The sequence below is a fragment of the Protopterus annectens genome, chromosome 3.part1, assembly GCF_019279795.1.
Source record: "Protopterus annectens isolate FY-2018-M chromosome 3.part1, PAN1.0, whole genome shotgun sequence".
In the NCBI taxonomy this organism is placed as follows: Eukaryota; Metazoa; Chordata; order Ceratodontiformes; family Protopteridae; genus Protopterus; species Protopterus annectens.
The window spans coordinates 399935758-399961218 of record NC_056732.1 but is presented as its reverse complement, the minus strand read 5'-3'; the positions used below and the strand labels follow the sequence as shown (position 1 = coordinate 399961218).

The window sequence follows — 25461 nt, the reverse complement described above, 5'->3', positions numbered from 1 at the left end:
CTAATGATCCTGATCACAACCATATCTTTACAGCTATTCGGCCATTCTCCTTTCATCCTAGCTGTAGCATACCTACAACACCTTCCACCAATCTACAAAAATTCAAAACCTTAATGAACAATATCCTGGATCAGATTAGTCCCTTCAAAAAAAACATCTTGCGTGTCTTCAACATCAAGCTCCTCCACCCTAAAATCATTGACATATATGACTTCTTTTGCAGTCATGGACTAACTGAGACAATTTAAAGACTATGCCAGACCAAACGTCAACAAAGGGAAACACTCCCTATTCGACTTTGTGATCACAAATAAACCCTCCCTTAGTAGTAAACATTCCATCCTTTGCCCTGCATCAATGACCAATGCCCTAGAACATTCACCATGCAGCCACCAATAACTGACAGCCAGCCCACCTTACTACCTTCTGACCCAAAACCCAAATTCAAATAAACTGAAACAACACATCTCAAACACTCCATGGCAAGAACATCTGACCAATAACTCCTCTTAAATTGCCACTTATCGCCAGTCGGGTGGCATAAAGGTAGGTGATGAAGGTTTGATTTATAGGTTCATAGCCTGTACTAGGCTAACAAAACACGGGAGCCATTTTAAGCCTAGCCATGCATCTGTAACATATCTGGCAAGTTTAGTACCCAAAGATTTTTCTAAGGGGTATATGTAGGTGGGGGCTTGGTGGTCAAACATTTACAGGCTACCTCTGTCCATTAGCACAACCGTAACCTCTCTCCCACTATTTAAAACTAACCTAAAACTTTTCTTCTCCAACCACTGGTTATGTTCTTGTACTAACCCTGCCTAGCTACCTCTGTCCATTACCACAACCATAACCTCTCTCCCACTATTTAAAACTAACCTAAAACTTTTCTTCTCCAACCATTGGTTATGTTCTTGTACTAACCCTGCCTAGCTGTTATTCTCTAATCTATCTGCTACCCACATAACCTAATTTTTTCTACCTTAAATCTTTATGTACCCAATCTATACTCGAATCTTCACTCTTAATTCCTATCTCAGTCACTACTTAGTACTACTTACCATGCTCAAAACCTACCAGATACTGTACTTACATTTCTTTTTGTATACTATGTTAAACTGAAGATGACTTACTCTATATTAATGCCATCTCCTAATCATTACCGTCAGATGTTTATATATTTTTAAGTATATTTTTGTTTTTATATGTATTTTGTGTGTTACTTTTAGTATATTTTTTAGTATGTTTTTGTTTTGGAGCTTTTCTCCCAGGGCCTCCACTGAAAATGGACACGTATCCAATTGGACTAGCCGGTCAACAAATGTAAAATAAAATAAAATAAAAGTTAGGGACATAGGTGCCAGACCAAGGGTGAATTTCCATTTTTCCCCATCCACTTGTCCAAATTTCACTTGACTACAGTTAGGGAAGCACTCCGCTTTACATGGATGGGAAGCCTGTTCCAGAAAAGTGGTGTACTCGAAGACAAATACCTGTCCCTCCATCCTAGCTGTTTATGTTGCAAGCAAGGTTTAAATCCTTAGATCAGGTAACTCTGATGGTGTTTGTTTTGACTTTATGCAGAAAGTCCATCAGAGCAGGATCCAGGGATGCCAGGCATAGATCATCCCTCAGTCTGTAGGACAGTGAGTGATGTGATAGGGCATTTTAGGTAATTTACTTGGGGCATGTTTTTATGCCCTGTATCCTTTTTGTAAGGAACTCTGTGCAGCTGTTACAGTTGTTGCATGTGCCTCGTCGGGTACAATACCACAGAGGGAATTGTACTTCACAATCCGTCTAATGAGGGCTATTTACAGTGGAATGATGACTCCCTTGGATGTAGATAGTATACAAGTTGCACAGTGTAGAATGATTAGTGCTTCAAGCAATTGACAGAGTGGCAGGGAGGGATGGGCTTCACCATCACTTGATGGGTTAGTGGTCCTTTGGGTTTCTCCTGAGACCATCCCTGGTGGTGTCTGGGGATGGTGCTTTTGGGAGGTGTGGCTCAAAGCAGGGGATGGGGATAGTGTGGGGACATGGCTAAGTAGCTGCAGAGGTGGGGGTGAAACTGTGCATGCTTTCATTCCATGCTCAGCCCTTGGACATGACCACTGGAGCCAGGAATGAGGGGAGAATAACATGTTAGGTCTAATGCAGAAATCCCCAAGTGGATGCTGATTGCCAGACCCCCAGGATGCCCTTAAGATCTGTACCGGCCCCAGCCCTATCGGAGTACGTCTGCAGAGTTCCTAAGTGACTGGTAGACCTAGCACTCAATGTGGAGCACTGGGTAGGCACCATAGGATGAAGCAGAGAAGAGAAAAAGCACCCCACCCCTTTACTAACTAACCTGCTTTTTTTCTCTGTCCAGGATTCCTTCTTCTCCAAAGTCTCAGTTATTTAAACAAAATTGCTTTTAGTTGTTTGGTTAGTTATCTATAAGCTCAGGGATGATGCATGAAAGGTATGGAAAAAGAATCCCACCCTGACCAACTGGAAGCACTTTATCCTCTTAAGCAACCTAAAAAACACACTAGATGTTCTAAAACAAACTCCTTAAACCCCAGCACAGAACACAGTAATCTACAACCAAAGGAAATTCTGGAAGCTAGTAAGTCTCAACATCAGTGTCAAATACCGTTCCTTGACTGCTCCCACGGGATCCACCATTAAAAAAAAAATTCAGCGGCTGAGTAGCCTGAAATTTATCTTAAAATGTTGATCACACACTAATACAACAAATCTGCCTCATTTTCAACTTTGAAAGCTTCTCCATCTTTCACTCCAGATTCTCCTCCCTTCTACTTTAAGGATACCTACCAAAGACGTTGCTACACTCCTAGAAAAAATCCCAACAGACTCCCGTCCTGGTTCTGACAGTATCAGTTTGCAAAGATCACCTGCCACTCCAACTAAAGATCACCTGCATCTCCAAAAGCATAATGTGCACATATGGAAAATAGCCAGAGTCAGACCGATTTATGAAATGACTTTAGACCCATCTCAGTCCTTCACACCCTGGGAAAAATACTGAAAGCCTCATCTACACCAGTCTAACTTCTGACCTAAAAACACACAGATAATTAGACCATAACATCACAGGTTCTGGAGTGATCATAGCACTGTGACTGCCTTGTATACTCTCTTACTGATGACATTCTTGTGAGCAGGGAAAGACTTTCTAAAAGATACAGTTTTTAAAGATCTCTCCAGAGTCTTTGGCACAGTCAACCACACTCTACTCCCGAAATCTCTTCACTCAGCCATAACTCCTGAACTCTTTTCATGCAGCCAGCATAAGCCCTGATTGTAGATCCTCCAAGGTGCAGATTGGCTTTATTGGTTGGATTTATCATATGGCCTGATGTCATGTGCTATTTAATGGTGTTAATTATCATTATCACTGATGAAGTCTTTATTCAAGATGAAGGTACTTGACTGTTTTACTTTAGATTTTGGAATAAAGTGGTCCTTGTGTGCTGTTGGCCTGCCTTCCTTCCTTTGGTTCTGGCTTGTCCCCTTCTCCCACTGCAACTGTTTCCCAAATTGTGCCACAAGGATCCATCCTATCCCCATTTTCTTTGCCCTCTTTGTAAATGCAGTGTCTCTTGATATCCTCCGATTTCAAATAATTCATAGGTTAGGTTAGTACTAAGCTAACTGTCCTTGTGAGCCATTTTAAGCTTAGCCAATTTTCCCCTAGTGAGACTCAAACCCTGCACCTTGTGTTTGTAAGGCAAACACTGTAACCATTAGGCCACTCTACCAATAATGGTATACATATACATAATATGTTGTTTTAGAGGCCTACCCTCTCTCCACTCGCCATCAAACTTCAACTAGATGAAAGACCTGAATGCTCTAAAGAATGGTCTAGGCTCTCGCATCCTAGCCCCTCAGTTGTCTTAGAACAAAGGCAGTGCACTTTGGCATACCTCAGAGACTCTCCAGATTTACCGGAGTATGGGTTATCTGTCTCTACCAGAACACCACCCTCAGGACATTGCCCCACTACAGACACTTAGGCATCTGGGTAGCCCTAACCTTTAACTTCCAGCATCACGTTCTGCTAATCAAGACAAAAGTGAACAAACTGCTATTCTGGGCATGGAAAATATCCTGTTTTTTCAGCCCAGCTGCCAACAATTTGGAAAGGAATTCTTCTTCCACTACTGGAATACAGACTCTTTCCAACTCTGCTTCACTGTTACAAACTCTCTTTGCCAGCCTAAAAAGCATAAAACACACATCTTTGCTGCCTACTCCAAAAAATATGGGAGTCAGTTCTAGAAAACCAGGTCTATCTCTTCACTCATCAATTAAAAAAAAAAAAAAAAAAAAAAGAGTTCAGACTTTATAAACCAAACTCACTGCAAATGCTTCCACACTAGTCCCTTCACCTAATTCTACACATCACCAGGTCCAGAACTTTCTGTAATCTCTCCCATCACTGTTTCTCTTTCACAATATCTCCCTGCTGCACTTTTTTCCTGTCCTTCAACTCAACACACAAGGTGTGAACAAGCTCAACACCCAAGACCTCTTCCTATGTTGATAATCTACAATCCAGTTACTTGTTTGAAAATTATTGTAATTGCTTGTGTAAATGCTGTACAGATGCTTGTAATAATAAATGTGTTTTTATATTTTGGTTGTGTACACTGGACTGTCTGAAAGTGGTCCAATGAATGAGTGAATGAGTTAAACTGAGAGGGTTAACTTTGGCCTAAGTTCTGCAGTTGATGTATTACAAGTGATTTATTGGTAAATTTAGGATAAGCTGTTACAGAATGTGTTTACCTAACTCATTTACAAACTGCTGTACATTAAAGGTCGTGTTTAAAGGTGCAAAATTACCTTTGTTTTTTGCATAAAAAAGTGCATGAATCTTTCTTTTTTTATGCAAAAAAACAAGGTTGTTTTGCATAATTTTATAAATAAAATAATTAAAATTGCTTCTGAATGCAGAAAACTAAACCTACAAAGCCATATTTACAGCATTAATATTAATGGACAGGAGGCACTTTAATCACTTTGGGTTCCAGCTCTAATTATGCTAAAGTAGCATGGGTAAAAGTCCTTGTGTATTAGTTATGCAATTGCCAAACTGTAAAATTAACAGTTTGACAAAAAAAAAAAATGGTTAGTTTTTGGCCAAAGTGTTAATTTAACAGTTTGACAATTACTATAATACTCCATTTCTTACCCATTCTAATCCAACGTAATTAGAGCTGAAACTCAGTGATTTAAGTGCCTCCTCCCTGCCATTTAATATTAATGCAGTATACATTGCTTTGTATGTTTAGTCTTCAACATTTGGAAGCAAACTTTAAATATATGTATATTTTTTTAAATGATGCAAAATGAATGTTTGTTTTCACACAAAAATGTGTTCACATGCATAAAGATGCATGCAAGCACTTTTATGTGTAAAAAGTTTATTTTGCGCAAATAAACATGTTCTTGATATGATCATGATTTACACTTCTTGTTTACAAAAGGTTGACAAACTCTAGGTTTCTTTAATTACTGGTACAGTTTTGCATATGTGCATTTATTTAATTTAGCAGCATTAAAAGAACCTGTGGGTAATGACAGCAGTATTATACTTGAAGGGCCCCTTACTGTTGATTTGCCTGTGAGCTGACTCAGAATTAGACTCCTACTCCATTAGTAAGCACTACCAAATATTAAATTGTAGGTGTGTACTAGATTGCCTACAACAGGGAAGGGGTGGATTATTTGCATTCACTACAGTCTTGTAATTCAGTGAAGTCACAGGCTGTAAGAAATTACTAGCTCTGGTCATGCTGGATCATATGGCCTCTTCCAGTGTTATGGAAAACAGCTGACAGATTTGCAGTGTGCCAATTCCTGGCCAGTGTCCTAAGGACAACTTGTTGATAAGCTTGCAGCTGCACATTAAAAGGAACATACTGAGGCCTGTGGTTTGTAGACTGCCAGTAATGTGGCTTTGAGAAGGTCGTGTAACTACAACAACACTGTGCTCACCACAGGTAATGTATACAGATGAGAGAATGAAGGCAAGCTGACCGATACAGTCGTTTACCTTAATAGATTTTTGAGTAGCCATTGCACAGAGTTGATCCTACATTAGTTAGGAAGGTCTAGGGTACAAAACTTCCTTTATTCATGACTGGTGTCATATTTCTGTAAGACTTGGGAACACTAACATTTCTGTATATGCAGATGGCATGATCATTTGAACTTGACAAATGTCTCCATCTGTGATGAACTCTGCTCGTAACATTTGGCAGCATGGTAACCTTTATATTGAGAGTATTTGTTTGTATTAAAGGTCACATCCATAAGTTTCATCTTTGATGTAATCCAAATAATATTAATAATTGAAAATTCATTTTCTTAAGCTACTAATGGTTACATAGTTTGCCTGGCGATAAAAATTGTTCTAAAACGTAATCTGTAACATTTGGAGGTTTCAGCAAAGTAGATTTCAAACAAATCATTTTATTACCACTTATAAGTTTAAGGTTGTCAGTTGAAAAAATTCTCTCTTAACAACTAAGACCAATATATAGTTTATTTCAAAACGTCATCTGTAGAAATTAGGTTTATTACTTTTGTGGCAAACTGGACCACAGGGCCGGTGTTAGCATTTTGGAGCCCCCAGCAAATGAGAAGGTGGGGGGGGGCCTTAGTATATTCCAGTCTAAGTATCATGTTGTCACTGCCAGCCCTGCTAAACAGCCTTTTAGTTCATGGTGCAAATTTTTAGGAGTAGTACACACAGACTGAACTGTAGCTACAACGATCTTACAGCAGGCCTGTGTATCTCACTGTGTTGGCCCATCTCACAAAGTGGCATTCACAGCTACTGGCATTTAGTTGCAACAATGTTACATTGCAACAACACTATGTACAGGTCTGTACTTAAATGAAATGGCACCCTAGGCAATGCCTGCTGTTTCAGCCCCCCCCCCCCCACACACACACACACACACACACCCTCCAGTCTTCCACTCATATGGGCCTCACCATACCATGCACATTACTTTTGTCTTCCTTTTCTTACATGTTGCCTTACTCTTCAGCTTATTATAGAGACCATAACTTTCTGTATGCTCTGAGGAGCATTTTACACTTTTTTTTTTTTTCCTTTTACACAACCAAAGATGGTTTGAACAGAAATTGTAATTAAGGAAAGAAATTCAGTGCTGTTGTTCAGCTTTAGTTTTCCTTGCATTCTTTCAATACACCTTTTCTGATGAAAATAACACAGTAGTAGCCATTTAGAAAATAACTTAATTAAGCTGCTGCTACCTGGAAGCCATAGGGGATATAACTCGGGGATACATTTTGGAGCATTTCCCAATCTTTTGATCCAGTGGTGGCCTACCCAAAAATTATGGGTATGAAAAGAATTTCTTTTTTTTTTTTCTTCCAAGCCTTGATGTTCAAAACTGGCAAGATATTAGTGCACAATAAACTAACAAGCCAATTGCTGTAAGGATACACTGGTCTTATCTGGTAATACTGCCTACCTTCCTAATCCTCAATAAAAGACCACCACTGCCTATGCATCCCTCTGGTGTTAGATTGGGATGAAAGGAGAGGTTCAAATGACCACAGTTTTGCATTTCAAGTGACTGTTGACATACACATACATAGCATTACTCCTCACCCCTAACCCTCAAAGGCAGCTACCTGTGTACATGCCTGATGTGCGATTTGTGAGGAAAGTGAAAAAAAGGCATGATTACAGTAATCTACTTTGCTCTTCCCAGACAGTACAAGCTATAGTAACCTTCTATGTACACCTCTGAGGTTTGTGAGAAAAGTAAAATAAACTGTGACCACACTGTCCTCAGAACAAACACAAGCTATAATGACCTCCTGCTCACACCACTAAGGTTTGACTGTGATGAAAATTAAAGTAATAACCACACAATCCCCTGCACCCCCCCCCACGTAACCTACAACAGCTTTCTGTACACACACAATCTATGCAGGGCTGGTTTTAGAATGGATGCAGCTGAAAGCAGAGGCCATTATCAGCTTTATCCTAATAGGGCCATGTCACAGCCTTGCTCTAGTTAAACAGCATAATCAGAAAATGAATGCATTTTTTCACTTCATTATTCCCCAACCAGCTAAAGCTTTTGTGAGGCCCCCACACTGTCATGGATGATTAAAGGAGCCCCCCATATCTATTTATACAGTCTGGGGACTGGGAACCACCAGACTCATAGAAGATCTAAGTATCTGAATGTCCTGTGATATATTTTGTGCATTACATTTGAATTACAATTAATTGTTAGCTGCACTTTTTACTGAAACCCAGAAGAATACTAGTCTTGTACTTATTTCAGCAAATTGCAATACGTTGTGCAACACTGGATCTGCCATACCATATCAATGACTGCTGTTTGGCAGTCGTCAAGCAGCAGCAGGGGTAAGTTCACTGAGGAGTAATGCACACCTGTCACTGTCCTTGATTTCACAGACCTTCCCTGATTTTGCTCATAGTTTTGCTCTATCCTTTGTAAAGTTTGGTTTTATGGTAAATCACTCAGGACTACAGACAGTCAAGAAATCCAGACATCCGTTTTATACTTCTTATTGCCCAAAAACATGCATGTTGATGCAAATGTGTTGTTCAATTAACTTTTTAAGTGAATTAGAGTAATATTTAAAACATGTTCCTTATTGTGAGCCTTTATTCTGCTATTATATTTGGCACTGTGCTGAATTCTTCACCAAAGAAGTTGAGATTTATATTGTCTGGTGTTCTGCCAGTATTTATAAAACTCACTGAAACAGAAAACCATCCCTGATGATTCAAAATGTTGTACCTTCTTAAAATCCAAGGTTTACACCAAGATCATTCACTCTGGACTGAGCTCTCTAATCCTTACCTTGCTCATGTTCATTACCAGCTTTATCATAAAAGGGTCATACCACAGGCCCATTCACGTTAAAGAACATAGTAAGGAAATTAGTACATGTTTCTCCTCATTTTTCCCCAACCAGCAGCAGCTTTTGTGGGGGGCCCTCTTAAAGGTCTACCTTGCAGTCACGAATAGTGCAGATATCTGAAGATGGCTCTGTTGTTAGTTTTAGTGGACAGAATGTCCACCAGCAGGGTTTAACTAAGTCAGAGGCACTACGTCAATGGTAAAACTCTCTCAGAATAGCTCAACTCAGTATCCGTAGCATTAACAACAAACTGAGCCAATTGCATGCCCTTTTGCAAGTGCATGCATTTGAAATACTTTGCCTTACAGAAACTTGGTTAAAACCCCCTACTCATGACCTAGAAGATACAACATCCTTAGATGTGACCGCACTTCCAAAAAGGGTGGTGGGGTAGCCATCTTGTATAAATCTGAACTTCAAGTTTCATCCTATAATGTGCTACTACCCTCTAATACCAATGCAGAAACCCTTACCATCAAACTCCAACTTAACAAATCTAAATCTATTTATATAATTTGTACCTACATTCCTCCCGGAAATAATATTAACACTCTTGAAAACATTCTTAGTAGCCTTTCCACCCTGCTACCTCAAGAAACAATTGTACTAGGTGATTTCAACATTGACTGGACTACCTGTAGCTCCCCCAATCCCAACACTCACATTAATCTTTATGGTTTCACCCAAATAATAAACACCCCCACAAGAATCCACAAACCTAGTAATAAAGAAGCCACCCTCGACTGGATTCTTGTAAATAGTCATCCTGAAACCTATATACCAGGAACGCTTCCAGATGACATTAGCGACCATGTTCTAACCTATATAACAAAGCAAAAGACTCATAGTCCTACCAATAACACTTTTATAACCTTTTGTTCAAAAAAACACTTTCAAGCAGAAAACTTTCAAAATGAACTAAAGGCCTGTAACTGGTCACCTCTGAAGCAACTCAATCTGGATGAAGCAGTTTCCTACTTTAATACTAAATCCTAGATCTCCATGCCCCCCCTTTGCTCCTCCCGACCTAGGACCAAAACAGCTCCATGGCTCACACAACAAACCAAGTAAAAAATGTTCCAACGAAACAAAATATGGGCCAAATGGAGAGCCTCTAAGAGCTCTGCAGACCAGCTATTGTTTAAACAGTTAAGAAATGCAACCAAAAAGGACATTATCTTAGACAAAAAAAACTATTATTTCAACCTTCAACAATCTCATGCTAATAACCCTCAAAGGTTCTGCTCAGGCATTAACAAACTTCTCCAACCAGGTCATACCAAAACTCCTGCCCCATCTTCAATTCCTCATAATACTCCCTTGCAAATAGCTGATGCCTTCAACAATTACTTCACTGAAACTATTCAAGCCCTTGCAAAGACAATACCTCCCATCTCCCTTACAAAACACATGCAGTCCTGTGCCCTCCTTCCACATACAACCTGTACCAACAACTTATATCTGCAAACTCCTTCAAAAACTCAAACCATGTACCCCTTCTGCTGACCGCCTGCCAGCAGAATACCTTCAAATAGCTTCCAAAGTCGTAGCTTATCCCATATCCATCCTTATAAACCGAACAATCATAGAAGGTAACATCCCATCCATATGGAAAGTCTCCCACATTATCCCCTTACATAAAGGAGACAAATCCACTGATGTGTCCAATTTCTGACCAATTGCTTTACTCCCCCACTAGCTAAAATAATGGAAAAATGTATTCACCATCAACTACTTCAACACCTGCTCCACAATAACTTACTAGCCAACTGCCAACACAGCTTTAAGCCCTTTCATAGTACAACTACCGCCCTGCTAACTTTTACTGACTGCATAAACAGGAATCGAAATAACAACTCTCTATCTTCCGCATTATTCATTGACTTATCAAAAGCCTTTGACATGGTTAACCACAATTTACTGACCAGTGCACTAAAAGCACAATCTCTTGACCCACAAGCAATACTTTGGTTTACATCCTATCTAGAAAACGGACAACAAGCAGTGCTCTGGGACAACAACCTCTCCACACCCCTCCCCGTAAACACTGGAGTCTCTCAAGGCTCTATCCTAGGCCTCTTTTATTTTCCATTTTTATTAATGATCTCAATACTATTTTTCCTCAGGCCACCTGCATACAATATGCCAATGACGCTACTTTAATCTGTACTTCTCCTCCTAAACCCCCAAAAAACAAAATTGTTGCTTTTTGCTCCCACCCAAAAGTCTCCAGTGATCCACTTCACAATCACCTTTAACAAACAACTCTCTGGTAACTCTCAAACAGCGTGTCAGACTTGTTTTGTATAATCAATATTGCATTGCATATAGATACATGTGGTAGCCTTTACATTTCTAACAACTACATTTGAACGAGCCTATTGCTTATGAGTTCCTAACACTGCTCATATGTAGCTGGGGTATACATGCACTACGCTTTGTGCACGTGGAACACATCTAGGGACATAAGAATCACATATGCCTAGTACTACTAATTACACACTCTCTACAGATGAAACTGTTTCTACCACTGTTTATTCTTTATCTCTGCATTTTGCATAACTGTTGAGTCACAAATGTACCTGTTTTTGTAATGTACTTACTAAGTTATTTGAACAGTGTTGATTTTTACTGATGTATTGTTGCATATGCAACTAATTTGTGCCTGAAAAACCTTCTCTGCTTTATTATCCCTGTTTTAATGTTTGGCTCACTACCTCCTCTCTTTTCCTACTTTCTTTAGTCTAGTGAACTAGTACATCCCTGTACTGAATAACCTGCATATTCCCTCCTGGAAGCATTGGAAACTTGACTGAACTTGGATTCCACCTACCAGTCTCAGTGAAAACAACCCTTCTAAGACTGATAAAGTACGTGTATATCCAGCTACCTGTACTTTATACCACCATTTAAGATTTAATGGTTCTGTCTCGCTAGGCCAGCTTCCCACCCAGAATAGCCAGCAGCCAACTTGCCCCTATTTTTCCCTTCTTGTTCTCTTTAGCTAACCCTTTATCCAGCCTATTCTCTCTCTGTGATACTTCCTTACTCACTATCTCCTCAGACTGTTACCCTGTATGAGAACACTTAGCTGTAGCTAAGCGACCATCCTCTAGGTGGTGCTCTATCTTCACCTTACTGCCCCAACCCTGCTTCTGTCACCTCTCCCACCCAATTCCCAGGGTATCTTTACCACACTCTAACTCTTTACTTCCCTACTTTTCTCTCTCTAGCCTCATTACATACTTCCACATACTTACCCTCTGACATACTTGCTTACATTTCCTGCTCTACACATTGTCTTCCTCGAAAGCTCTCTCTCTTGTCTCTACCCGCTCCATTCGCCCTGCGGCCTCACTCTGCTCCCCTACCCTGCCCCTAATTCCCACCCGCCCCCAGTGGTCCTACCTTTATACTACTAGTAGACACACCCTATCCTTTCCATACCAATCAGACACCTAATATCACAAACCAACTCAAATCTCTCCTTGAACACCACACCCACTAATTATCTAAACCTCCTCCCCTATCTACTCTCCTTTACAACTACCTCTCAACATACCTCAAACTATATCTTAACTCTTTCGTAACCTCTATTCACACAAAAATGGGTATATCAATCACCCCTCCACAGCTTAAACAGCTCTTCTGCTTATCACTTATATCTTCTCTTATAATTACTTACATCCTAACCTCTTATGAATACCCATTGAACTCTTCTTATTCATTCCCCTCTAAGTACACCAGTACATATACATCACCTCTCTCTCCTTCCCTCTCCAACCTTACCACACAACCCAACTATCTACATGCCAAATACCATAGACTAGCTCACTTCAAGTTAAGTAAACCTAAACCCAGGAAAATATCTGACATCTTTTACTTATTCCATCAATCAAAATACCTTAAACTCCTCCACCTTTTGTTAGATGGAGACATTCATCCTAATCCAGGCCCACAACATAATAAAACAAAAACACACAAAGTACTAGATAAAACTACATCTCTCTCACTTTCCATACCCAACAATTCTCTCTCTATTTCTCATCTCAATATACAAAGTATTTGTAACAAAATCAGAGACTATCCATGTGCAACTAACAGTGGGTAAAACTGCCTTCCAGTTTATAGCCTGCTACAGACCACCCTCCCAAACCCAGGAACCCCACTCGGCCTTTCTGAGACACTGGAAAATATGAAGGTCTCTCCAAACACCATTATATTGGGCGACTTCAACTACCCAAACATAGACTGGGAGCATTACTCTAGCTCCAACACCCTAGCCCAGAGGTTCCTAGAATTTATAAACTCAAATGCTATGGAACAACTTGTTACCACTCCCACAAGAGGGGAATACATACTGGACCTGATCATCACCAACATGGGGACTCTATGCTCCAGACCAGAAGTGTATCCCTCACTGGTAAGATCAGACCATAAACTAATCTCACTGGATATTCACATCCCGACCCCACCCCCTGCCCAGAAAACCACAGTGAAAAACTTCTCTAAAGCAAATTTCACACTCCTCAAAACCGAGGTGGAATCCTTCAAAGCCCCCGGGCCTGTGGAAAATATGACCCAGACCGCAGAATCCTTTATAAACGCATTCTATGAACACCTTCAGGAATGCATGGATCATGCGATCCCAAATAAAACCAAGACCCAATCCTCCAAAGGCAGACGTCCTGTCTGGTGGACCCCAGCCATAAACAAAGTATACAATAGAAGGAGGAAGCTACTAAATGATAGAGCAAAATCCCAAAAAGGGAAGGCATCACTGATCAGTATTAGCAAAAAACTATGGGCACTCATAAAATTGTCTAAGGCCAGCTTCGAGAGAAAAATTGCACAGGACACTAAGGATAATCACAAGGCTTTCTTTAGTTATGTTAGGAACCTGGGTGGTAATTCCCAGATATGCTCAGAATTAGTCCAAAATGACAAAAATACACTGAACCCACAGACATTGCCAACATCCTAGCTGACAGGTTCAGCGCAAACTTCCCACCAAAAGGGCAAATATCTATCCCAGAGTGCTGCCCCCCTGACATCTCAGATGCTCAGGTAAGAGCCGCCCTCTCCAAAGCAAAAAACACAGCATCAATGGGACCAGACGGTGTCCCAGGCTGCGTCCTACATGAACTCCAAGAAGAGCTAAACCCAAACATAAAACTACTGTTCAATCTCAGCCTTTACTACAGGATATGTGCCCAAAGAGTGGCGTACAGCAACAGTGGTCCCTCTCCATAAAGGTGGTGCTTCAACGGATCCTGGAAACTATCGCCCCATAAGCCAGACTAGCTTGGTCTGCAAAGCTATGGAAAGGATCATCATGGACCTCATAAATAAAGATATTGGGGACCTACAGACACTGGATCCTACCCAGTTCGGCTTTAAGGACAGATCCAGCCTCTTAAACCTGGTTGATTTGTTTGAAACAGTCACCAAGGCCATTGACGAGGGGAAGGTGGTCCACACAGCCTATCTGGACCTCGCAAAAGCCTTCGATACAATACCCCACTCGGGCATTATAGATAAGCTCACCAGCTTAAATATAAACCCCTATGTCACTAGATGGATTGCAAACTGGCTCAAGGACAGAACCCACATGGTTAGAATTGCTGGAGCCATGTCAGACTCCAAACCAGTTACAAGTGGTGTCCCACAAGGCTCAGTCCTGGGACCTCTCTTGTTCGGTATATATTTCTCGGAGGTACAGGCCAACACGGAAGGACTGTGGCTGACCAAGTTCGCAGATGACTGCAAACTGGGCCATAACCGACTCTCCAGCCGACACAAGCATCCTCCAAAAGGGCCTCATAGAAACAGACAACTGGTGCCAGAGCCATGGCCTCAAGCTAAATGCCAAAAGTGTATAGTCATCCCCTTTGGCAAAAACAAAGTGCCCACAAATTACCACATAGGTGGTAATCCATTAAGTACAGAAGAAGTAATTAGGGACCTGGGGACCTAAGTTGATAGCAATCTCTCATTTGACAACCATGTGGCCAAAGTGGTTAGAAAAACATTTTATATAGCCCACCTAATCATGAAGGGATTCACATCTAGATCAGGGCGTCATCGCCTCTTTACTCATCCCTCATCAGGCCCATAATTGAGTACAATGCCCCTTTTGGGATGTACCTTACCAGACACCTGCAGCAACTGGAAAGACCCCAAAAGTACCTCACCAAGAGGATCAAAGGGCTCAAACAGATGCCATATGCTGCCCGGTTAAAGAAACTCCAGCTCTACTCAGTGGCATACCGCCTGTTCAGAGGCGATCTGTGCCTGACGTATAAAGCCATGTCCAACCCGGAATTAATGGACATGCTGCACCTCAGAAAATCCAAATCCCATCGAGCTACGCCGAGAGACTTGAACCTCAGCACTGAAATAAATAGGACATGCTGGAGGGACAGATTCATAACCCAGAGGCTCCCTTCACTCTGGAATAAAATCCCAGTCCAGGTTAGGCAGAGTCCCTCATTGACTCTCTTCAAGAGGAATCTTGATGAGTGGATGGGAGATCGTAGGTTTATCCCGGGTATCACTTCTGTGTCACTGTTAGACAGAGGCACAGTATACTAACCTCGAAAAAGGGCATAGCAAAATAAATTTAAAATGGGTGGCAAAAGCCAAACACATTCTGGCTAGGCTTATAAATGCCCTAGGGCAGATAGCCTAGTATGAACCTATGAACCTATAAATCCGTGCCCTCCTTGAAACCCATCAATTTGATATGTTATGCTTAACTGAAACATGGCTAAAGCCATCAATCAAAGACAATGAAATCACCCCACCTGGTTATAATAATCATTAGACATGATCTCACTACCAAAAAAGGGGGAGGAGTAGCAATTCTCTACAAAACACAACTCCAAATTAGTACTTTAAATCTGACTTTTAACCTTGACAATAATGCTGAAATAATTAGCTCCAAACTCCAAGTCAGTACTACTAAAGCCATAAATATCATATGTGCATATCTTCCTCCTGGAAACAATATCGACACTCTCGAACATATCCTCAATTTTCTCTCTACCAACCTCCCTCAAGAAACACTAGTCTTAGGCGATTTTAACATCAGTTGGTACTCCTGTAACAGTACTAACCCCACCTCCCATATAAACCTATATGGCTTTAAACAACTCATTAGTAGTCCTACAAGAACTAATTAAACCAACAATAAGGAAACCATCTTAGACTGGATTCTTACTAATATTCCTCAACAAACCTATCAATTAGGCACCCTTCCAGATGATCTAAGTGACCACTCACTAACTTATATCATTAGACACAAATCAAACCTAGCCTTACCTACCACCTACAAAACACTACGATCAAAAAAACAATTCAACTCTGATCAGTTTCTTGCTGAACTAAGACAAAGTAATTGGTCCCGACTAAAATACCTTCCACTTAATGATGCTGTTGAATACTTTAATTCTACATTCCTATCCATACTAGATCACCATGTCCCAAGTCGCACTATTAGAACCAAAGCTAAAACAGCACCCTGGCTAACCAACAATACTAAGCAAAAAATCTTTCTCGGAAATAAATCTTGGGATAAATGGCATTCCACTAAGAACCTAGCTGACCACCACAACTTCAGAGAGCTTAGAAATAGTACAAAAAAAGCCATCCTGGCAGATAAAAAGAACTATTACTTTCAACTACAACAAACCACCAAAAAAGAACCCAAAGAATTTTGGGCTAGTATTAATAATCTTCTATCCCCAGGCCAGTCATTCACACCAACCCCCCAGGACTCTAATCCAAACAATCCTACACAAATAGCTAATGACTTCAACTCTTTCTTCACCAATACTATCCAAACTCTAGCAAATCACCTACCTCCTGACACCTCTAAATTACCCACACCTACTTTACATACTTCTCTTCTCCTTTACCTTCAACCTGCATCTACCTCATTTATCTCATCCCTACTCCATAAACTTAAACCCACCACCCCCTCTGCAGACAAACTTCCTGCAGAATTTCTGCAGATAGGAGCTAAAGCCATTTCCTATCCCATCTCAATCCTGATAAATAGATCTATAAAGGAAGGAATTTTCCCTTCCATTTGGAAGAGATCTCACATCATCCCACTACACAAAGGGGGCAATTCTAATGACTTCTCTAATTTTCGTCCCATAGCATTGCTATCACCTATAGCCAAAATCATGAAAAAATGTATCCATAAACAACTCCTTAACCACCTTCTCCATAACAACCTACTTGCTAACAGTCAACATGGATTTAGACCTTCTCACAGTACCACTACTGCATTACCCTCCTTTACTAACGCTATCAACCATAACCGTAACAACACTAATCTATCATCTTCTATCTTCATAGATATTTCAAAAGCTGTCGACATGGTTAATCATAAACTTCTTCTGCACATACTAAAATCTCTTTCAATTCATCCTTCGTCCTTATCCTGGTTTACATCTTACCTAGAAAGCCGTCAGCAGGCAGTACTTTGGGAAAACTCATTATCTAAACTCATTATCTAATCTCCTTCCTATCGCTTTAGGTGTACCTCAAGGGTCTATCCTTGGCCCACTCCTATTTTCTATCTTTATTAACGACCTCCAGTCAGCTATTCCAAACACTGCTTGCATACAATATGCAGATGATTCCACTATAATCTGCACTGCTTCCTCTCAGACTGAACTCATGTCACTTACCCAAGAAGCTTTTTCCACTGTTGAACACTGGTTCTCTGACCGTTGCCTACTCCTCAACCCTAAGAAAACAAAGTTGCTATTGTTCTCACCTACCCACAAATCAACCTTTCTTAACTTCTCTATTACTTCCTCTGATAACACTCTGATTTCTCCTGATTCTACTACAAAACTACTAGGAATAACTATTGACAACAGTCTCAATTTTGATTCTCATATAAACAACACAATAAGAGTAATAAACAAAAAGATTGGTTCCCTTTATAGAATCAAACCATTCCTTACACCTGAAGCTTGGACCACCTTAGCTAGTTCTCACCTTATCTCTACCCTTCTATATGCTTCCCCTATTTATACCAATCTCTCTAAAAATAACCTCAAGAAACTTGCTACATCTTACCATAATATTGCTTGATTTGCCACAGGATTCCTCTTCAGAACTCATCACTGTCTTAACCTAAAACAACTAGGCTGGCTTGAACTTTCTAACAGGCTCATTTATCAACATCTCTTAACTGCTCACAAAATTCTATATCACCCTTCTAAAACACCAATTCTCTCTAACCTCATTACGCCTTATAATAACTTGAAACACCTACGCTCTTCAAACAAACTACTGGTTAATATTACCAAACCCAATAACTCTGCAGGTGATAGCCTTTTTTCTAACTCTGTCGGAAAAATGTGGAACAAACTGCCATCTGATATCTCATCTTTGTCTAGTCTTCCACTCTTTAAAAGACAGCTGAAAACACATCTCAATAAACACTGGCTTTGGTCCTGTAACAACCCAGATTAACCTTCCTTTTTCCTTTCCTCCTTAATTCCTCCTCACACAACATCCTATAGACATATGTAAAAAAAAATATATATATTTTTTAAATATTTTTATTATTTTCTTTTTCACCTTTTTCCATATTATATACTTATATTTTTAGAATTGGTATAACAAATATCTACTAAACTTTGTTTATGTAATTTCCTGCTATGACTATGCCTGTCTGCATGTGTTTCTCATGTTCTGACTCAAATGTGTTTATAATTTGTACCTTGTATTGCCTGTTTCTGTGAATTACTTGTAATACCGTTGGAGCTTTTCTCCCCGGGCCTCCACTGAAAATGGACATATATCCAGCTTTACTAGCCCGGTCAACAAATGTAAAATAAAATAAATAAATAAATAAAACAATGGAACTACTATTTCCCCTGATACTACCACACGTCTCCTGGGCATCACTATAGATAATAACCTCAGCTATGATGATCATATCAACAATATAATACAAACTGTCACTAAAAAAACTAGGCTCCCTGTATAGAATCAAACCTACCTCACACCTCTAGCCAGAACCACCATGGCCCAGACTCACCTCACTTCTACCCTATTCTATGCTTCCGCTATATGCACCAATCTATCAAAACACAATCTAGGCAAGCTTGAAACTAGTTATAACAATATAGCAAGATTTGCCACTGGTACCCCTTTTAGAACCCACCAATGTCACAACCTTAAACAACTCTGATGGTCTGAACTACATAACCATCTGCTGTATAATAAACTGGTGATCTTACAAAAAATTCTTTATCACCCAAACAATACCCCAATTCTCTCCAGCCTGATCTCCCCATATAAAAATCTTGCAAGACTTCAGTCCGCAAATAAGTTACTAATTTCCAATATCAAATCTAATAATAAAGCTGGGGACTCACTTTTTACTAACGTTGTAGGCAAAATCTGGAGCAAGCTTCCTACGACGCTCACATCTCTCTCATATCTCTCTCATCTACATCTCTCAAGAAACACCTCAAAGAACATCTAAAAACTCATTGGCTTTGTCCCTGTTCTAAACCTGACTGAACCATACTTTTCCCCTTATTTTCTCTTCCTGTTGTACTCCTTTTTTCTTGACAATGTCCCCTCTACAGCATTAATCTAGAACTAACTTTTTTTTTCTAGCCCTTGTGCATTTCTTTTACTACCTTTTTCACTTTTCTCCCTCTCTGACTTTCTAATGACAACATTTGAACCTTAAGTGTACCTGCCACTTTGTAACTTAAACCTATGCAAATACTCTATGCTACCATTCTTCCTCTTAGACACTATTTTTATCTTGTTTTACAAACATTATTATTTCCTTTATGCAGTTGAACTTTAGTTCATTTTAAGTGTTGTATCTTGTAATTTTACTGTGTTGGAGCCTATCTCCCTGTGAACTTAGTCATGTTTTAAACATTGTATTTTGTAATTTTTACTATGTTTGGAGCTTAACTCCCTGGGCCTCTACTGAAAATGGACATGTATCCAGCTAGACTAGCCCAGTCAACAAATGTAAAATAAAATAAAATAAATAAATTGAATTGTGAAGCCTGTTACTTGATAAAACAATGATACTATAATCACAGATATCTTTGAATTTTAAAGGAGATAAATAACCGTTATTATCCACCTAGTTCATTACGTATATAAGATTGGTGTACTAGATTTGTTGGTTTGGCAGACATGTTGCAAAATATGAAGATAAGATAACTTGCTGTGGTTGGGGGCCCCCAAGAACAGGGGGGCCCCCAGCAACCACAGGGTTTGTTGGTGCCTAAAGCCGGCTATACTGGACCATGATTTATGATGAAAGAGTACAATTAAGTCAGTTGAAGCTGCAATCTCTATCCTTTAAAAAATACAGCACTGCATTTGTGATTTACTTGTATGCTTACTCAGTTTCAGCTTAAACAGCTTCATTTTATCATAATTTTGTAACTTTTCACTCTGTTTGTTGAAATACAGATGCTGATTTCCTTCACATTTTTGACATTTCCCACCAGTCTTAAGATTTATGGAATTTCATTATAATGCAGGAGTCAAAACATTTAATTTGAATAACAGCAATTTGACTTTGCAGAAAAATATCCTGGGCTTTTGTAGATTTGAGGGTGGTACAGTTGTGGAACAGCTAGTGCCGTCTGTTCACAGCAAAAGGTTCTCCAGTTTGATTCTCTGATGGGTACATTCTCTGCATGTCCTCCCTGTGTTTGCGTGGGTTTCCTCCAGGTGCTTTAGTCCCCCCACACATTCCAAAGACATGCACTAGGTTAATTGGACTTGGGTGGAGTGTGCATGTGTACATGTGGTAGGGAAGAATAACAGTAACATGACTAGGCACCTGGCAGTGTGAACATTGCTCTGATTGTCATTGTGAAAGTGACTCCCTGTTTAAAAATTAGAAAAAAGGATCTGTGGATGTATGTATGAATGGACAGAAGTAATCAAATATTCTATTTTAGTTTTTTTTTTTTTTTTTTTTTTTATATCAACCCACCTGTTAAAATATTCTTTTTAGCTTTCTTAAAGTATTTGACAGCCTATAAATGTACTTTAAAATTTAGAGAGCATCTTGCAGATTTGTAGGGAAGTACTAGGCTGGCTGCCCTTGCTGGTCATTTTTAAGTCTATCCAATTTCCCTTTTAGTGCTTGAAATAAACCTATCCCATTTGATTATAGATTCGCTTTACCCATCTCATGGTTGATAATTATACCTCACCCCTAATGAGAGTAACTGGGATCGTGCCGTAGATAATTTGAGGGAAGCCATGCATGAGGTAAAGCATTTAATTGCTGCCTCTGTCCATTAGTAGTGCAGGGGCCAGTCCTGGGGTAAATTTTCTGTTTCCCATCGAAAGATCTATGTTGCACTTTAAAATGGGCAGGGGTGAACTTTGTTTTATGTGGATGTGGAGTCTGTTCCATAGCATTGGTATCCTGTGTGACATATACCTGTCCCTCTAAATCATTCTGTTGATGTTGCAGAAGAGGTTTGTAGCCATAGACTGGGTATTTCATATGCCATTTGACTTGCAGATGTGCACTAAATCCATCAGTAATGGGTCGGAGGATGCTTTTATGCCAGACACAGATTTGGTCCATGTAGGACATGTTTAGGCCTTGTATCCTTTTAGTAAGATATCTCTGTGGACATTCCAGTTGTTGCATGTGTCTGGACACTAAGTACATGCCAAAGAGGGCATTATATTCAATGCGCTACCTAATGAGGGCGGCTTTATTTATTAGAAGCTTCCTGGAAGTTGTTACATCAGATTTTAATGGTCTAATTTTATATTATTGTAGATTTAATCTCTGGTTATCATTTTTTTTGTCTTGCTGTAAATACATTTTGTTTCTGAAAGAGTTGTACCTCCATCCACTTTGTGTCTGTTTTGTTTTGGTTTTGTAACTTTTTTAATTTTGTTCTTTATTACCATTGCTTATCGTTTTGTGCCTTTTGTATTTTTGTCATCTTATAAATTCTGCAGTAGTTTCTGTATGTTAATAAAAAAAAGTCCCCCCCCCCCACATTAAAAAAGGCTATCCTGCTGGGTCTTTTGGGCTTCTAGTTAAAGTGGGTAAAATCACATAAATGTTTCTAGGAAGCAAACAGCAGTAAAGTGTTTACAAACAAAAGCAGATTATCCCTATTCCCGTTGGAAAGCTTTTGGTAAATATGGAATCCTGCAGGAAGCCATCTGTGCCATTTTTTGATGACATGCACAGGGCTGTTAGCGAAGTATCGAACCTTCTCTCCCTTTGCCACAGAATTAATAGCTCTAGAAGATGCATTGTCTGCTATTTCATTTGCCTCTGCCTGTAATCTACAAAGACCACAGAATATACAAAACAAAATCTAAAGGTTTGTAACTGTCGCTGTCGGAGGCAACAGTATTGTCATACAATTAGTCACTCCCCTAATCAGTGCTGTACATTATATGCTTTTAAATATGGACTTTTTGCAGGTCCTTGCATCTTAGTCTCACTATGAAGCACATCTAAAATGCTGACCAATAGAATGTACTGCCAGTGACTTTTATTGCTGGATCAAAGGCTTGTGATTCCCATCCAACTAAAATTAGACTGTTACCTGCACTTTGTAGCCCACATATTTAAAAAAAAATAATTTGGCAGGAAGATAAATTTTACTGTAATGACATATTTTGAACTAGTCTAATGTTCACAGACCTGTACTTTTTTAAATTCAAGATTGTATCTTTAGTTACTTTATATTTAGTAATATTTTAGGTATGAAAATAGTGAGTTTAAATTGAGCTAATACTTTTACTATACGTCTGCTTACTTAGGGTCTGACTCTTTCCATCAAGGTTGTTACTGAAAAAAGGGCCAAAGTGGTTCAGTTTACTTGTGTAAATAATAATAAACTCGTCTGCTTACTTAGGGTCTGACTCTTTCCATCAAGGTTGTTACTGAAAAAAGGGCCAAAGTGGTTCAGTTTACTTGTGTAAATAATAATAAACTATGAGATGTTTGTTTTTTCATGTTTAAGTGGGGAATATAGGCTGTTTGTTTATTTGTAGCATTTATTGACATGCCTATTTGAGAAATCCCATTTTCAATAGAATCCCAGGAAGAAATTCTCCAGACATAACATGCAGTGATAATACAAATTTACAATGTGAACAATAAGTGAGAACTTCATATGGGAACAGGACATATGGGAACAAGACATATGATTAGACACTTGATGAAGGCGAACATTTTGCTGGGCCTAACCTATCAAATGGCCCTCTGCTTGAGCGATGCTGTTACAAGTCCAAGAGGAGCTCTTACCTGAACATTTGATTGTCGATTTTGAGATTGTACAAGTACAGATTAGAGAAAGTAGTTAATACTTATTAACTACCAGTATCCTTTTATCGAGTTTGTGCAATATCATAAGTAGTACACGTGTATAGCAGGGGGTATGGTTGCTTATTTCTTTTTTGTATTAGATTTTGGGAATATGTGTGGCCATGTAGTGAGCAGTTGTTTCAGTGTGTATAACCTTGTGTGTGTGCGAATCTGTTTGTGTGTATGTGGGTCTGTTTTTGTGTCTATGTGCCTGAGCCTGAGGTCTTTCAGTATTCTGGCTGTGATATTTGGCCCCTGACGGCTTGTCCTGTGGTGAGATGTCTGGATCCCATAATATACAGTTTGTTCTTCTTTCGGCTTTTCCCAGTTAGGGGTTGCCACAGCGGAACTCCAGTCCGCTAATGATTGGCAGTAGATTTTTACGGTGCCGGCTCGATGCCCAACCTTCAACGAAGGCACGCCCATTTCACGCATGTCTTTCGAACGCCACTCGACCATGGGGAGGACATGCAGACTCCACACAGATGGCATTCCAGCCGACGCTCCAGCCGAGAATCGAACGGGTGAACCTCTTGCAGTGAGGCGACAACGCTACCCACTCACCACCAGCAAAATACAGACCGTAATAATAAGACCGCATAATATACAGTTTCAAATCTAATTATAATGGAGGCAAAAGCGAGAAGACTGTAAGCTGTACAGTTACAATCAGCCCAAATAAATAGCACTTAACCATCCAGTTCTTTTCAGTTGCACTGAATTTAGTCCAAAAGGAATTTAAATAAACTTTAGAGTAAATGCTCTTTTTTTCATTGTAACAGTTGCTTACTGTTTATACCTCATTGTGACATAGAAAAGTATTATAGTATCTGTTAAAATGGAAAGCCAGTTACACTTTACTTTATATATTTCTTTTAACGTGTGTATTTTGATCCTTTCCCTACAAACTTTTGCCAGAATGCCAAGGTAATATATGTCTAGCTCTGAAGTCTGTTATTTCACCACTTTTAGACTTTGCCATTAGATGTGGAGATATGCGTGAAGCCATCAGATACCCTTAAGACCTAAGTAAGGCATGTAGGAGAACATGGGACTTGGCATAAGACTGAGAAGTAGACAGTGGCATGACTAAAAGTTGACAGGATTAGAGGAATCAGAGAGGAGGTTTCTAACAGTGGTGATTAGCACAAATGTACAGGGTTAGATAATGGGCTCATTAGATTTTTGTGGTTCTGGTGACCCGATTTGGAGAGCAGACTTGGGTCAATGAAATATTTTGTCAGGAAGAAGACACTAGTTTCTACAACAGCTCCTCTTCCATGAGAGCATGGCTGAAGTACAAAACAAACACTAGTCCTTTTATAGACACACTGCAGTGAAGACTTTATTTTTTTGAGCACTTTTGTCATGAGATTGAATTCATCAGAACTAAAATATGTTTCTCAGCACACTATTAAAAGTCGCATGTTGTTATAAGGTCAAATGACATGTACCATAAGCTACACAACAATTATTTACACTTTACAATTGAGCTAGCTTTAAAGAAAATGTGATATTATCTCACTTAAGCTGGTCATCTTATCTTGTAAAAGTAGCCACCACTTAGCTCGTTTCATTTCAAGCTTATTTAAAAAGCAATCTTTTTTTCATATAATTGGGTTTATGATCTAATAGAATCTAAGAAATGTTATTTTTTTCCTAAGTACAATCAGTAGTGCGCTTATAAAATTCTTTGCTGCTATTTCTGGTTTTACTGGAAGAAATGCTTTCTGCATTTCTTTGTGACAGCATTCTGGATGCCATACCTACGTAGAATGAGTCACAAGCTGAAACGTAACTGTAGAAATTGCCCCTTGGGAATTTCAAGTATAATGTGCTCTGGATGTCACATTTAGAAGCTTAGAACAAGGATGCATGGTCAGATAGAGAAGGTAGGAGAAATAAAGCATAGAAAATCTAAATAAAACAGTATGCATAAAACTATGATTGTGAAGTTTAGTATGCCTGTGCCAAGCAATCAAATAAGATAGCACTGTTTTTACAGGTGGCTGATATAAAAAAAAAAAAAAAATAAATTAAAATAAATTTGTAGTGCATGTCTTTGATTCCCCATGCAGTAAAACGTGAAACTGTATGTAATGTGGAGCTATGAGTGCACCAAGGAG

The 25461-nt window shown here is 39.5% G+C and overlaps 1 protein-coding gene across 1 annotated transcript in view; it reads left to right on the top strand.

The window, feature by feature from the left end:
• Positions 1–25461, top strand: part of NKIRAS1 (NFKB inhibitor interacting Ras like 1) — a 156594-nt gene that overhangs the window by 15453 nt on the left and 115680 nt on the right. The window lies entirely within an intron of this gene.